Source organism: Pinus tabuliformis, chromosome 8 (genome assembly GCF_031772625.1).
Source record: "Pinus tabuliformis cultivar Carrire ecotype Pingquan chromosome 8, CPIR1, whole genome shotgun sequence".
Classification (NCBI taxonomy): Eukaryota; Viridiplantae; Streptophyta; class Pinopsida; order Pinales; family Pinaceae; genus Pinus; species Pinus tabuliformis.
In genome coordinates this window covers 896,003,036-896,021,111 of record NC_142294.1, presented here as the reverse complement: position 1 = coordinate 896,021,111, position 18,076 = coordinate 896,003,036, and the positions used below count along the sequence as shown (strand labels likewise).

The 18,076-nt window shown below is 33.2% G+C and overlaps 1 long non-coding RNA gene across 4 annotated transcripts; it reads left to right on the top strand.

Annotated features, from left to right (window-relative positions):
- The first annotated feature begins 1,276 nt into the window (after positions 1–1,276).
- LOC149238435 (uncharacterized) lies at positions 1,277–3,062 on the top strand. 4 transcript variants are annotated; one of them, XR_016245393.1, is made up of 3 exons: positions 1,277–1,404; positions 1,557–1,882; positions 3,040–3,062. It is a non-coding gene; the product is annotated as an uncharacterized LOC149238435 (long non-coding RNA). The 4 variants fall into 4 exon arrangements; XR_016245392.1 differs by lacking the exon at positions 3,040–3,062 and adding an exon at positions 2,069–2,254; XR_016245391.1 differs by lacking the exon at positions 3,040–3,062 and adding an exon at positions 2,064–2,254.
- Positions 3,063–18,076: the final 15,014 nt, after the last annotated feature.

Here is an 18,076-nt window from a genome sequence, read left to right as displayed (position 1 = left end):
CATGCAATATTTGCATGTTTGTGGAGCCCTATAAGCCAAGTAGACTTTCGTCATGGTTTTTCTAATATTTTGACAAAATTATCACCATTCAACAATGGGGTTAAGGTCCATTGCAATTTATTCTTTTTAAATGAAATAGTCAAGGAACACTACTTCCATAATTAAGGATAATTTGTATATGTTCAAAATATAGATCCAAATATGCATATACCAAATAAATCGCTAACATGCATGCATATAAGCATAGTAGTAATATTTCTCATAGTGTGTTTTTAATGAGAGATTAACAAAAAAAAAATATTCCATCATTCCTAAAATAGCTTCATCTACAATATCCTCATCATCATATCCTAGTACGAAAGAAATAACCAAAATTGCTTCTCTAGAAGGCTTGGAGAAGACCGAAACTTCGAAAAGAAAGACAATTTCAAGAGGAGGGATTGCTTTTTAGGAGGTAATGAGACAATAGGTGTTTTACTTGAATTGTTATTGGAGTTTTAAATATTGTGAAGAGGGATTTTCAATGTTTTTAAGTATTTTTAGAAAGTATTGACATCTTGAAAATAGAAATAGAGATGTAGTTAGAGTAAAAATAATTGGGAAACAATCATGAGACATCATGGCTTACTGAGGAGGACATCATAGCTTGCTCAAAAAATTTTTTGAGTTTAGCACACTGATAAATAAATTCTAAAAAATGGCATTTTGTGAGGACAATAGCTTGGCAAGACCACAATAAGTGGGTGTCTAAGAGAAATTATAGCCACAATGCGTGAGTGTTTAAGAAAAATAACTCCTCTGAAATAGTACAGTGACACAAATAATACAGTGACTAGTTGTCTCTTTAAAAGTGTATGTACATTATTTTTAAAAGCTAAATATGCTGGTATATTTTGCTTCTATTATGATAACAAATATCTGTTTATCTTTTGCCGCCCAAAAAGAATAACTCCTCTGCCCCATTGCCCGAAGAAACCATAGTAGTTATGGCAAAGATTTGTTCTTCGCTAAAAAAGAATAACGCGCGAATAAATATGAGTCTTTACATCTGTAAAGATGGCAAATAATTGTTTTTTTGGGCAGAGAAAGGATAACTCTTCTGCCCACTTGCGCGAATCTTTGTCACATCAGTAAATTGTGCAACTTTTTTTTTCTCTCCAAAAGAATAACTCGTCTGCCCAATAGGGCGTCCACAATATGTCATCCTCGTGACGCTAGTCTTTGCATGATTGATCATGTCATTCATGTAAATTTAATACATGAAAACTTCAAAACTTGACCCTGGTTGTGAGTGTAGATGGTTTTCAAATCCGAGCTTGGAGTTCGCCTGCTTCTATATAAGGCAGGCTATGCCATTGTATTTCTCACCTCTTGCTTACGGAATTTGCCCTACTCCAGTTCTAGGTATGGTTGTATATTTCTAATCTGTGAGATATCATTAATTTGCTCATATTCTATGTCCACGTTAGGCATTGATTCACAGTAACTTATCAATGTCCACGTTATGTATTGTTAGTTTAGCAGATTGAGTTGAACTGAAGCCGTTTTTTTGGCAGAAGTGGGAATCTTGTTGCCTTCGAAGGCGTTCCAGTTTCAATATCCGTAAGCCAACAACATGAGCAATTTGCAACAAGCAGGGCGGAACTTCTGCGGCGATAACAACAAGGTCGACCGCAGGTGCAACAGCGGCGACAAGAACGTCATCGGCCCCAACACCAAGATCGACGGCAATCCCATCCTCGGCAACAACAGTGGCAACACCACCAACAGCGGCAACAAAATCAACAGCGGCAACAACAACATGGTGAACAGCAACAACACCGGCAAAGCTGCCAGCGGCAACAAAGTCAGCATCGGCTAGTAGAGCAACTTATAACACCAGGTAATGGCAACTTAATTAGACCAACTTTTATACTAAGTGCCTTTTGTTTTCCTCTCTAAAATTTATGCTCCGCTTTTGCTTCACTACTGCACTATATGCACAAATATGTCATCGTTAATGATTTTTGCATTAAATATGTCATGAATTTCTTTTCCTTGGGTTAATTACATTGTCATTGCAGGGCAGGTATGGGAAAGAATAAATGCAGTCGAAGATTATCTGTTTATCTAAGACTGACTATGTGTTGATATATAGTTAGTTTAGAGTCAAATACTCTATTTACTTATAAATAGAAGAAGATGGACGCTGGTATATTGTAATTCTGATTTATGTATGAGCAAAACCTGCCTACAGGGTTACTTTGTTTTTTAATGATTTTATGGGCTGGTTGTGATATCTCCTACTAAGTAGTTAATTGAATAATTAACTAAATAAATAAATTAAATGAAAAATTATTCATCAAAATTAAATTTAAAGTATATATTCTTTAAATGTATCTAATTAAATTTAAGTACACCTATTGTTACATATTTATAGATATGTAATTCAATGAAGTTTCCCACTAAACTATGCTGTCTTTCTTCATATTTATTCACTGCAGTACATGCAGTTAAATATTTCTTCAGTGTAGTATAAGCACAAATATGTCAAGGTTCATGATTTCTCTTACTTTTTATCCACACAAAGGCTTTATTAATTTCTTTTCTTTTGGTTTTTGTTAAGTACAATATTATTGCATGCCAAGAATAGGAAAGAATAAATGCAGTAGAAGATTATCTGTTTATCTAAGACTAACTATGTGTTGATATATAGTTAGTTTACAGCCAAATACTCTATTTACTTATAAATAGAAGAAGATGGAAGCCCGTATATTGTAATTCTGATTTATGTATGAGAAAAACCTACCTGCTTGGTTACTTTGTTTTAATGATTTTATGGTAGGGTAGTGATATCTCCCAATAAATAGTTAATTGAATAATTAAATAAATAAACAAATTAAATAAAAAATTATCAATCAAAATTAAATTTAATGTATATATTCATTTAAATGTATCTACTTAAATTTAAGTGTACCTATTGTTACTTATTTATAGACAAAGGTGTCATCGATTTCTTTTTCTTTGGTTTTGGTTAAGTACATTATTATTGCATGGCAGGTATGGGAAAGAATAAATGTTGTGCAAGATTATCGATTTATCTAGGACTGACTCTGTATACAGTTAGTTTAGAACCAAATGGTACACTGGTTTAATGTAATTTAGGTTTATGTATTAGGTATTAGCAAACTATCTCTGTGGTTATTCTGTTTTAGTGCTTTTGATAGTTTGGTTGTCATACTTTTCGAATTTATTTAACTAATGAAATAAATAAATTAACTCAAAAATTATCAATAAAAATTAAATTTAAAATACATATTCCTTTAAATGTAACTATTTACTAAGCATGGTTTTATTACATTCTCTAATATCATTTTTTATATGTTGATAGCCAAGTTTATTTTTTATATGTTGATAGCCAATTTTATTTTGCAAATGTTAGTTTTTATAAAAAAAGTTACTTATAAAGTTATTTTAAAATATATTATATTCAAAAATATTTGAAAAATGTGTGTTAAACTTTTCCTTTATCATTGAAAATGACATTTATAGTTATTAAAATTATTGGAAAAACTTTACAAGACATCTTAATTGGCAAATTGTGGTCTAGTAGTTCACTTATAAAAATTTGAAAACATGTGTATTTGTGTATTTTTTTTAACATTTGCACTACAAATCACAAGAGACCAATTTTAAGTCCTTTCCAGCTCAACCACAACCACAATGCTTGATCCATAGTTTGTGGACAAAATTGAACCCTTGATCTCTCAATATGAAAGGTGCTTTAACATGGAGCTATGTGTATTCAATATGAAAGGTGCTTTAACATGGAGCTATGTGTATTGGTGTACTTTCACAAGTTGCCTTTGGAATTAAAACCTCTCACATATTTCTCTTGGCCATTTATTTAACTATGAAAATTGATTTCTAAATATTAATATTTTATTTTATTTTGGTTGATAAATTGTGTTGATATTCATATAATTGTTTTTCTTTTTATATAATTTTATGTTCATAACCCCATTTATTTGTAATTATACTTAAATATATATTGAAAAACTGAATATCCTATGTATTCACCTACATCGAATTTACCGTACAACTAGGGTAATTGCTCCATGGATTGTGGCCAAGGGCTCTCTAAATTTCTCACATTATGCATGAATCTATCAATCTAATCATTAATAAATACCTAACTTTTATGAGGCTAGTTTCCTCTTTAACTCCAATGTCACCAGTCCCATGTTTTAGAATTATATTTAACACTAAACATGACTTACTAATTGAAATCCTAATCTGTTTTAATGAAAAATTATTGGACTTTTCAAATTAGCAACAAAGGTATTTTTAGTTTCTAGTACCTTAATGTTGAGGCTTTCTTAGTTATCAATCAAGAGTCATCAATTACTAAAGGACACTTCAAATGTGTTCTCATCTTTTATGTTGAATAAAATGTAAGATGTTTGTTTCTTAATGTTTTCATGGTCTTTAACCAACTCTCTAAGTGTTCCTAACTTGTATTTTGAACATCTTTTGATTTCTTGCAATCCTTGATATAATTGAAAGTAAGCTTTTGGTATTTCAATTAGAGTCAATATTTTGAATTTCCTGCAAACAATTTGACATATTTATTGTTGAAATAATCGTCCTTCTTTATTTTAGAATGCTCTATATGCTTCAATGCAATAATCATGCATCCTAACACAACCTACCTATCAACAATATGTCAACTATTAAAAAGTATACATATATATATATATATATATATATATATATATATATATAGCCAATTGGGGTTATCTTAGAAGTTTGGGAAGAATGGTTGTTATTTGAGCTAGCTAAGTTCAACTCCATGAGAATGACATGATGGTGAAAAATATTGTTGTAATGGCTATGTGCCTATGAATATTGTCGTATTGACCCTCAATCTTCCCCTCCCTTGAATATATATATATATATATATATATATATATATATATATGTATATATATGTATGTATGTATGTATGTATGTATGTATGTATGTATGTATGTATGTATGTATGTGTATATGTATATGTATGTATGTGTATGTGTATGTATTTAAGCCATAGTTTCCCTTACAACTAAGACCAATTATTTACCATCTTGGCCCTTACATGCTCTCTTAGGTGCATCTCCTTGGTCAAATGGATCTTGTATATATGCAGATTTATTTCTCAATGTTTAATGACTCATTATGTTCTCAAACTCAATTCAATTTTGTTATAAACCACTATTTTCATTTGTTTGTTATCCACAAAATTATTAAGTATATCTCTAGCAGCTTCAAGCTTTCTAACAACTCTAAATGCTTTCAAGTTTAGGGTTTAGGGTTTACACTCTTTCCTAGCTTACTTATACACATAAAGAGGCACCCTAATACATTATGTTGTGGACACAATGCACTTGAATGAATGGATTGCTTAATTTCGGCAACAACTTATAGTAGCAGTCAATAAGTAGAATGTGTATTAATAATCGAGATTGCTACAAATTCACACTTTACCTAAATATGAAAATCCCACTATACTGATTATCCTACCTATAGCTCTAACATCAAATTAAATTAAGGTCAAATACATAGGTTCTTCTCCTTGGAAAGTGTTATTGTTTTAAGTTATATTGAAGCAACACTATATGGAAACTAGCTCATTTATTAATATGAATTACATATATATTAAGTTCATAGATATCTATATTTATCCATACCCTAAATATAGATTTATCTCATATAAGAAGTGTAATAAAACTTGAATGAATGTAAATCTAACTTATTGAATAATTTCCACTGAATTAAATGTGTTATTTATTAAAGGTAATGAGTGCTTTCTAAGAGTATCAAATTTATCATTCATTTATTATATCATGCTTTCTCCCTTTAAATTTGAAGAGGAAACCATCAATGTATTTTACTTCACATCTTAGTTACAATTATGTAGGGTAACCAATTCACCTTGAAATGTTTTGAGATTTAATGGAACCACACTATTATCCTCCATATGTTCTTTACTTTAAATGTAAGTTATAACCAATGGAGGTATCCTAGTGAAATATGGCTTCTTTCTAGGTTTGTTAGGATTCTTCTTCTTGGAACATTGCTTATTTCATGCTTATCACTTCTATCACTATTTCCTAAATTGATATGGTTAAGTTTGGAGCTACATCTAGTGTGTGAAGCATTCAAACTTTTATCTCCAACCTTATTAAAATCTTTGGAAATATGGATCGAAGAAGTTTGAGTATTACTTGTATGAGTCTTATCAAGAGGTTTCCCCATGCAGTCCTTATTAACAATAATATGTAAATAATTATCTTTGATATGGGTATTTTTGGAGTTAGTTACCCTTCCACTCATTATGGAGCATGCTTCAATGCCTATTGTGTTGTTTTTCAATGTCAAATGGTGCTCATTAGTCAAGGTTACCAAGTCACCTTTTTGTGGTGTTATTACATGTTTAAGGGAAGTATAAAATTCTTCTTTGGTCCTTGTTGACCTTTTGTGTCTCCTATGCAAGTTGTACCACATGAGTTCATTCATTTACATCATATCTTGATCTATTTCTTGTTGATTGACGGGGGATACATTAAGGATCTCCTTTGATGGATATTCTCCTTAGTGGTAGGCTTCCACCTAGTTCACAATGCGTTTACCACTTTGGCTCATAATAGGAAAAATCTGTCAATGTTCAATGTGAACACATTTATTCACTCTCTCTCGATTGTACTAGGTACCTTTCAGACCATTTTCATCATTGGAGGCTCCCCTAGCATGTGTTAATTACATGAATCAATGATTAGTAAGGAGAGGGTTTCTACCATGCTCGAGATTAGCCCATTTATTCACATGTTATAGATTCATACCATCAAGGTTGAGTAGAAGACCTTGAGATAGGCACATCTAACTCTTATATGGAACCCTTCCTAAGACACATTTGGAGTTATGTATGATTTTATGTACATTGAGGGATATTGTGGGGCATGTCCCTTCTCTATGTTTATAGTCTTGGTAATGTATACTATGACATAGATCAATGTTGGATTTTGATCATGGCTATGATTTTTACTTTCTTACATGGATCCACTATGTATGTCTTCAGGTCATATATTATCATTTCATGTCATAGATTCGTAGTGTATGGTTGGTGGACATGTTCAATCTCTCTTTATGCAGAGCATGGGTTTTCAAACCTCAAGGACGATCATCTTCTAACTCACTCTTGGTTATCAGTATGACTTTGATATAGTCATTTAATATTGAATCCATGATCAAATTTTTATTATGTTGTTGTAATGCATTCCAGCCATGAGTTTCGTTTTTGACCTCATGCACTATGGGGCATCTGTTGTAGCCCAATTTTCCCACCTTTTATCAACTAGATAAAATGCAGTTCAACATTCCAACTTGTTACCATGAATACCCATATCAACTGAGGGGAAGATCCATCTAAGAGGGCCTTAATGTATACCACATCAATGATCATCCACTAGACTGAGAGATTATGAAAATGGATGAAATCATGAGGTATAACTGATGGAGGGATGACCGACACAAAAGGTCAACAATGAATGAAGATAGAAAACTAAAGTTTAAACTTCCCTTAAACATGTAAAACATGAAACAAAAGAGACTTGGTAGCATTTATGAATGAGCACCATGTGATATTGTACAATAATTCAAAAGGCATTGAAGCATTCACCAAAATGACTAGAAGAGTAAATAGCTCCAAAATTTCCTAGATCAATTGAGTATATCAATTGTCATATATTATGTAAATAAATATGATTAATTTTTAACATTTAATTTTCAATATCTCTACATAATAACTACTTTGGGAGGAAAGGAAATTGAGCTTATAGGTATCCAAACAAAACCCTCTAAAGTGATAAGCTCTAATGAAATGACAAAATTACTCAAAAATGGGCACCAAGGTGTTGAAAATGCAGCAAGAAAATATAGTTTTTACTTTTCCTTGGTCAAACTAGATTAAAATTCGAATTTTTATTTCAGTAGAATACTTGGAGTTAGTTAACTGAGGTAACATGGAAATTTTCACTCAGTTAACTCAGTTAATTCAAATTGGGGAAACTTGAGTTGAGTGCTACATGATTGATTGCTAATTTGTAGAAATCTATTTCAGTTAATTTGAGTTATTGTCAATTTAACTTGTTCTAATAGTTAGAAGAACTAGTGGAGGTCAAGTTGTGGAAGTGGAATTTCAACAACACTCAGTGATCAAGTAGTTGACTGATCAATCAACCCAAAATAATTGTCGCACGTAGAGATTTCGAGTTACCTAGCTGAGATGGAGATTCCAATGCAGTGTACTATCAGTTGTAGTATATTCCAATGTGTACAGGTGGTGCATGCAGTCAAAGAATGACCTAAGGTTATTGCGCAATTCCAAAGTGTTAAATTCATAAAAAATAGGGGCAATTTCCAAAGGGAAAAACCCAAGGAAATAAGAGATTGGGAAGGCCTGAAACTGGCTAAGTGTTGGCTAGTTTAGTCTATTAGGAAGGGTGCTAAACTATACACTTGCAAGGTGTTCTCTAGCTTGAGAAAACATTGTATTTCTTCTCTATTCTCTGATCAATAAAATATAGATAGTAAGCAGTTTTGAGCAGTTTCTTTCCCATAGATAAATCTTTGTGCATGTGTCATGTTTCATTTTTAATGTCTATGATTCTTATTTTAGATGGTGAATAAACTTCCACAAATCAATAAAGTAGCTTCAATTTTTGTGATTTAGCAAATTTCATGAGCAATATTGAATCTACACATTAATTTCTACACAAGGTGTAATGGCATAATTACATTCATTAAATGTTCAAATGTAAATATAATCTATGTTAAGGGTATTCATAAAGTTGTTAGCCTACATGTCAAGGTATTTGGATTAATGCCTGAGGCTCTTCCACCTTATCAAGATCATGACCATGTTATTCATTTGTAGCTGAGAAGTGTGCCAAAGATGAACGAAGAAGGGAAAATCATACTAAAAGTAGAAAAATCCTTGCAATGAGGATTAAGGAGCCAAGTAGCCCAACAATTTTGGACTAGACCATCAAAATGAAGAACCTACCAATAGAAGAGATGACATGGGAAGGAGAGGTATTATTATAGAGTCATTATAAATTAGTTTATTTTTTACGATAATTCTTATTTGAAGATGAGAGGCATGTTTGATATGTAAACTGACATGGATATTCCACTAGAAAGTTCATCAAAACAAATCTGATAATATTATATTAAAAATATGAGATCCTACACTATTAAAGTTTTATTAAACTTTAACATATATAGATAACTGTAACTAGTGCATGCATGCAAATGGAATTTATGCAAAAAAATAGAGAATGAAAAAATAATCTCACTCACACACATTCGTAGTGTATGGTTGGTGGACATGTTCAATTTCTCTTTATGCGGAGCATGGGTTTTCAAACCTTGAGGACGATCATCTTCTAACTCACTCTTGGTTATCAGTATGACTTTGATATAGTCATTTAATATTGAATCCATGATCAAATTTTTATTATGTTGTTGTAATGCATTCCAGCCATGAGTTTTGTTTTTGACCTCATGCACTATGGGGCATCTGTTGTAGCCCAATTTTCCCACCTTTTATCAACTAGATAAAATGCAGTTCAACATTCCAACTTGTTACCATGAATAACCATATCAACTGAGGGGAAGATCCATCTAAGGAGTGCCTTAATGTGTACCACATCAATGATCATCCACTAGACTGAGAGATTATGCAAATGGATGAAATCATGAGGTATAATTGATGGAGGGATGACCGAAACAAAAGGTCAACAATGAATGAAGATAGAAAACTAAAGTTTAAACTTCCCTTAAACATGTAAAACATGAAACAAAAGAGACTTGATAGCATTTATGAATGAGCACCATGTGATATTGTACAATAATTCAAAAGGCATTGAGGCATTCAGCAAAATGACTAGAAGAGTAACTAGCTCCAAAATTTCCTAGATTAATTGAGTATATCAATTGTCATATATTATGTAAATTAATATGATTAATTTTTAACATTTAATTTTCAATATCTCTACATAATAATTACTTTGGGAGGAAAGGAAATTGAGCTTATAGGTATCCAAATGAAACCCTCTAAAGTGATAAGCTCTAATGAAATGACAAAATTACTCAAAAATGGGCACCAAGGTGTTGAAAATGCAGCAAGAAAATATAGTTTTGACTTTTCCTTGGTCAAACTAGATTAAAATTCGAATTTTTATTTCAGTAGAATACTTGGAGTTAGTTAACTGAGGTAACATGGAAATTTTCACTCAGTTAATTCGAGCTGGGGAAGCTTGAGTTCAGTGCTACATGATTGATTGCTAATTTGTAGAAATCTATTTTAGTTAATTTGAGTTATTGTCAATTTAATTTGTTCTAATAGTTAGAAGAACTAGTGGAGGTCAAGTTGTGGAAGTGGAATTTCAACAACACTCAGTGATCAAGTAGTTGACTGATCAATCAAACCAAAATAATTGTCACACGCAAAGATTTCGAGTTACCTAGTTGAGATGGAGATTCCAATGTAGTGTACTATTAGTTGTAGTAGATTCCAATGTGTACAGGTGGTGCATGCAGTCAAAGAATGACCTAAGGTTATTGTGCAATTCCAAAGTGTTAAATTCTTAAAAAATAGGGGGAATTTCCAAAGGGAACAACCCGAGGAAATAAAAGATTGGGAAGGCCTGAAACTAGCTAAGTGTTGGCTAGTTTAGTCTATTAGGAAGGGTGCTAAACTATACACTTGCAAGGTGTTCTCTAGCTTGAGAAAGCATTGTATTTCTTCTCTATTCTCTGATCAATAAAATATAGATAGTAAGCAGTTTTGAGCAGTTTCTTTCCCATAGATAAATCTTTGTGCATGCTTGATGTTTCATTTTTAATGTCTATGATTCTTATTTTATATGGTGAATAAACTTCCACAGATCAATAAAGTAGCTTCAGTTCTTGTGATTTAGCAAATTTCATGAGCAATATTGAATCTACACATTAATTTCTACACAAGGTGTAATGGCATAATTACATTCATTAAATGTTCAAATATAAATATAATCTATGTTAAGGGTATTCATAAAGTTGTCAACCAACATGTCAAGGTATTTGGATTAATGCCTAAGGCTCTTCCACCTTATCAAGATCATGACCATGTTATTTATTTGCAGCCGAGAAGTGTGCCAAAGATGAATGAAGAAGGGAAAATCATACTAAAAGTAGAAAAATCCTTGAAATGAGGATTAAGGAGCCAAGTAGCCTAACAATTTTGGACTAGACCATCAAAATGAAGAACCTACCAATAGAAGAGATGACATGGGAAGGAGAGGTATTATTATAGAGTCATTATAAATTAGTTTATTTTTTATGATAATTCTTATTTGAAGTTGAGAGGCATGTTTGATATGTAAACTGACATGGATGTTCCACTGGAAAGTTCATCAAAACAAATCTGATAATATTATATTAAAAATATGAGATTCTACACTATTAAAGTTTTATTAAACTTTAACATCTATAGATAACTGTAACTAGTGCATGCATGCAAATGGAATTTATGCAGAAAAATAGAGAATGAAAAAATAATCTCACTCACACACATTCAGAGTGTATGGCTGGTGGACATGTTCAATTTCTCTTTATGCGGAGCATGGGTTTTCAAACCTCGAGGATTATCATCTTCTAACTCACTCTTGGTTATCAATATGACTTTGATATAGTCATTTAATATTGAATCCATGATCAAATTTTTATTATGTTGTTGTAATGCATTCCAGCCATGAGTTTTTTTTTTTACCTCATGCACTATGGGGCATCTGTTGTAGCCCAATTTTCCCACCTTATATCAACTAAATAAAATGCAGTTCAACATTCCAACGTGTTACCATGAATACCCATATCAACTGAGCGGAAGATCCATCTAAGGAGTTCCTTAATGTATACCACATCAATGATCATCCACTAGACTGAGAGATTACGCAAATGGATGAAATCATGAGGTATAACTGATGGAGGGATGACCGACACAAAAGGTCAACGATGAATGAAGATAGAAAACTAAAGTTTAAACTTCCCTTAAACATGTAAAACATGAAACAAAAGAGACTTGGTAGCATTTATGAATGAGCACCATGTGATATTGTACAATAATTCAAAAGGCATTGAAGCATTAACCAAAATGACTAGAAGAGTAACTAGCTCCAAAATTTCCTAGATCTAATGAAATGACAAAATTACTCAAAAATGGGCACTAAGGTGTTGAAAATGCAACAAAAAAATATAGTTTTGACTTTTCCTTGGTCAAACTAGATTAAAATTAGAATTTTTATTTCAGTAGAATACTTGGAGTTAGTTAACTGAGGTAACATGGAAATTTTCACTCAGTTAACTCAGTTAATTCAAGCTGGGGAAGCTTGAGTTGAGTGCTACATGATTGATTGCTAATTTGTAGAAATCTATTTCAGTTAATTTCAGTTATTGTCAATTTAACTTGTTCTAATAGTTAGAAGAACTAGTGGAGGTCAATTTGTGGAAGTGGAATTTCAACAACACTAAGTGATCAAGTAGTTGACTGATCAATCAACCCAACATAATTGTCGCATGCAGAGATTTCGAGTTACCTAGTTTAGATGGAGATTCCAATGCAGTGTACTATCAGTTGTAGTATATTCCAATGTGTACAGGTGGTGCATGTAGTCAAAGAATGACCTAAGGTTATAGCACAATTCCAAAGTGTTAAATTCTTAAAAAATAGGGGCAATTTCCAAAGGGAACAACCTGAGGAAATAAGAGATTGGGAAGGCCTGGAACTAGCTAAGTGTTGGCTAGTTAGTTAATTAGAAAGGGTGATAAACTATACACTTGCAAGGTGTTCTCTAGCTTGAGAAAGCATTGTATTTCTTCTCTATTCTCTGATTAATAAAATATAGATAGTAAGCAGTTTTGAGCAGTTTCTTTCCCATAGATAAATCTTTGTGTATGCGTGATGTTTCATTTTTAATGTCTATGATTCTTCTTTTAGATGGTGAATAAACTTCCACAGATCAATAAAGTAGCTTCAATTCTTTTGATTTAGCAAATTTCATGAGCAATATTGAATCTACACATTAATTTCTAGACAAGGTGTAATGGCATAATTAAATTCATTAAATCTTCAAATGTAAATATAATCTATGTCAAGGGTATTCATATAGTTGTCAACCTACATGTCAAGGTATTTGGAGTAATGCCTGAGGCTCTTCCACCTTATCAAGATCATGACCATGTTATTCATTTGCAGCCGAGAAGTGTGCCAAAGATGAATGAAGAAGGGAAAATCATACTAAAAGTATAAAAATCCTTGAAATGAGGATTAAGGAGCCAAGTAGCCCAACAATTTTGGACTAGACCATCAAAATGAAGAACCTACCAATAGAAGAGATGACATGGGAAGGAGAGGTATTATTATAGAGTCATTATAAATTAGTCTATTTTTGACGATAATTCTTATTTGAAGTTGAGAGGCATGTTTGGTATGTAAACTGACATGGATATTCCACTGGAAAGCTCATCAAAACAAATATGATAATATTATATTAAAAATATGAGATTCTACACTATTAAAGTTTTATTAAAATTTAACATCTATAGATAACAGTAATTAATGCATGCATGCAAATGCAATTTATGCAGAAAAATAGAGAATGAAAAAATAATCTCACTCACAGACATAAGAGATAAGATATGCTCTCTAGGAAACCCTTTCGGGAGAAAACCCAGCTGGAAGTTGAGGTTTCTTCACTCTTTTTCTCTGTCTGCAAATATGGCTACATGTACAAAGAAGTAATTTTTGTGGCCTGTGGGCTGCTACAATGCACATATCCTCTTTGTGTTCTCTATCTCTTATCTCTCATGGCTATCTTTGATCAAATATGGAACAAAAGTCTCTCGAAAGAAATGGAATACCTGTTCCTCCTAGAGGCATGCTTATAACACAGTCTGATAGCCTACTAGAGATTAATTTTGACTACATCAATTCTTAAGTAGAGTTACAATATAGATTTTCCTAGAGTATTTTACATCATAATCACATGGATAACCCATTTTACATGCATAATGGGGGATGATGTGGCATCCTCCTGAAATATAGGTTTAAAAACAGGAAGGTCAATTTCTGAGTGGCATAAATTTTTCATACAAGCTATGATTAACGTGCTTCTTGTGTCATTGGAAATATATCTGTGTATAAAATAGAATGAAATTGTGCATCACAAAAGCGACAAATTTTTACACCCAAAAAGTGTCATATGATGCCTCAAAATTCTCCCAGAAGATTTCAGAACCTATTTTTCCAAACTGGGAACCACTAGTAAAAACAGTCCTGTGATCTGATTCCTCCACCTTTTCCACTCTAAATGGATCGATATGGATGAAAAAAAAATATAAGGATCCAATCTAGATCACATCTCCCCATTTTTGGAGGATTTTGTTCCCAAAAAAGGTTCTACTGAATGATGTGAGAAAATATTTCCTCCACCTTCTCTCTGATGTATCATTTAGCTTTTGTAAGTTGTCCCTTCAATCTAATCTGCCAAAGGTCATGCTGCCCCTATCTTGTAGTTCTAGACCTCTTCTATAAAAATGTATCTCCTGTCAACTCTAGATGAGCATGTGGTGTGAAATCCTCCACAAAATGTAGGACCTGTTCCTCTTCCTAATCTAGCATAGAAGGCTCATAGATTTTCAAATTATCTACATTCACAACTGAGAAAATGTGCATATATGGTGGTAAACTGAGTTGATAGGCATTATCACCCACCTTTTCCACTATCTCAAAAAGGCCATACCTCAGTATCTTGATTTTCTAACTAGGCCCCTACAACCTCTCCTTGTTCAATTGTAACCATACTTTGTCTCCCACAGTGAATGAATTATCTATTCTGTGTTGGTCATGCTTGGCCTTATACTTCTCCTATGAATTTTCTTGTGTTTCTTGTACATCTAGATGGATCTGCTTGATCTTCTATCTAAATTTTTCATCCCTCAAAGCATCTCCTCTAAGATCATCCCTCACTCCTTGTTTTCCATATGCAATATCCATAGGTGAAGGTGGAAAATATCCAAAACAAGTCTCAAATGGGGACTTTCCTATAGAATTGTGGACAACTTCGTTGTAAGAATGTTGTATATATACTAGATTTTCATCCTAGGTCTTCGAATGTTTATGGTTGTATCCCCTCAGAAGTTGCAACAAATTCTTGTTGACTACTTCCATCTTCCATCTGTCTGTGGATGGAATGCTTTAGATACTTTCAAATTTGTTTCCATCTTCTCCCACATTGTAATCCAGAATGCACTGAGAAATCTTGTATCCTTGTTTAAAATGGTGCTCCTTGGTATCCAAAAGTGCAACCAAACCCGTCCAAAGAATAAGTTTACTTCTTATTGTCCACTGATGGTGTTTTTAGAGGGAATCACAACACACATCTTGTTGAATATGTCAACTACCATGAACAAGTAGTCAATTGCCTTCCTGGTTGTCGATAAAACTCCCACAAAGTCCATGGAAATTATTCCCAAGGACGAGTAGGTATAGGTATGGGGATGGTATAGACCATGTTTCCTCTTGTTAGGCTTACTCGTAAAAAAAATCATGCATCCTCCTATGAACCTAGCTACCTGCTCTTGCATCTTCGGCCAATACACATGCCTCTACAAGTTAGCCACAGTTTTCTCTACACCAAAGTTCCTTGCAACCTTGGAGGTGTGAGCCTCTCTCATCAGCTGCAATCCCTCACCTTTAGGAACACATAGCTTATCCAACATGTCGAGTAACCCATCCTGAAGATGGCAGTCAACGTGATATCTCCATCATGCTCATGACTCTGACTCTACAACTACTAATACTCCTCCTTGAAGTCCTCATTTCCGTAGACCTTTGGAAGTTAAATGATGCATGTGCACATGACGCCTTTCCTACGCCATTTAAAGATGAGATGTTGGAAAATGTTGGTAGATAGGAAGCTTATTCATTTGCTGATAAATTCTTTAGATACCATCATATGAATATTAATAAAGAGCATCAATATAAGACTACCTTTCCAATGGAGTGGGGATGTTTTCAATACATAGTTATCCCATTCAAATTGAAGAATGCACGTGCTATTTTCTCGCACGTTGTGGTTGCAACATTTAAGGAATTTATTCATAAGTTCTTGGAAGTTTACCTGGATGATTGGAATGTGTTTAGTTTGTTGAAGAAGAATATTGAGGTGCTCTAGCTAATGCTAGACATGTGTAAACAACTACAAATTTCATTAAATATAAATAAATATATATTTTGTTCACCTTTTGATATTTTGTTGGGACATGTCATTTGCAAGCAATCCTTACTGGTGGATCCTACTAAGGTTATGGTGATAATGGGCCCGCGACTGCCCACATTAGTATGAAAACTATGGTATACCTTGCGTTATGTAGGTTAATATCAGAAGTTTATCGAGGGATACACTCAAATCACTGCTCCTATGGAAACATTGTTGAAGAAAGGAACCAATTTTCAGTGTAATGATGAATGTTATAAATATTTAGACACATTGAATGGGAAGATAGTGATGCCACCAATTTTGGTATTACCAAATTGGGAGAAGGTGTTCCAAGTGCATGTCAATTCTTCATTGATTGCACTACATGTGTTCTTAACCCAACCTGAGGAGTGAGAGATTGATCATCCAATTTGTTGTGCAAGAACGAAGGTATCAGTAGTTGAACATAACTATACCATGACAAAAATAGAATGATTGGCATTGGCATATACATTTAAAACATTTATGCATTAGTTTATGTGCAATAACTTTAAATTGTACACGGATCATTCTACACTAAAGGAGCTCATAAACAAGCTTTTGTTGGAGGGGGGAGAATAATTTGCAGATGGGTACTCTATTTCCATGAATATGATTTTCAAGTGGTTTTCAATCCTAGTAAAGAAAATGTAGGACCCAATCATTTGTCGTAGTTGACATTGAGAGAGAATGCAAAAATTTTGGAGGAAAATCTACTAGATGCACAGCTTTTTGCTATGACCTTATTGGATGAACATTTTGTAAAAATTACAAGATTTCTAAATAAAAAGATGGAAGTAGATGACTATACTATGGCAAAAAAAAATAAGTAGTGGTAAACATGGCTGACTACTAGTAAATTGCAACTTCCCTATATAAGTTAGGCGCATATGGAATTTTGTCTAGGTGTGTATTGGAGCATGAATGACTTATGATTTTAACAGAAGCACATATAAGTGTCGTAGGAGGACACTATGCAGGATGGGCCACAACATAGAAGATATTCTACACAGTACTATGGTGGTCCACTCTACATACTAATGTCGAGTTTTGTAGGACCTATGATGTATGCCAGTGAGTAGGGAAGCCTTCTCAAAGAGACAACATGCCTTTGGCACTCCAGTTCACTTTGAAGCCATTACATAAACTGGAAATTGATTTCTTAGGCCCAATCTACCCACCCATAAGAATAAATAGAACACAATACATATTCACTATGACTGATTATCTAACTAGATGGGAGGAAGTCACACTAGTCAAAAATTCCAATGTAGAGACAACTGCACATTTTTTGTTTGACAACATAGTGACCAGATTTGAGCATCCAAGAATTCTCATGAGTGACCAAGGCACTCAACTCTTGAAAATAATAATTTTGGTACTGATAAAGGACTTTCATATCTATCATAAAAAAATACTAGATATCATCCACAGGCTAATGGTATAGTGGAGGCATTTAATAAAGTATTGGAGACAATGCTTGCTAAGGTATGCAATGTATAGTGAAATGACTCGGATTTAAGGATACCAATAACTTTGTGGGTGTCAAGGACCCCTTATAAGATGTTTACCAAACAAACACCATTCTGGTTAGTTTATGAGCAGGAGGTTATAATGCCAATGGAGTTTTTGTTGCCACGTTTTCACATTGTAGTAGCCACACAACTTACAGAATCTGGAGCAGTGGAGCAAAGGTTACATCAATTACTATAGCTACCTTT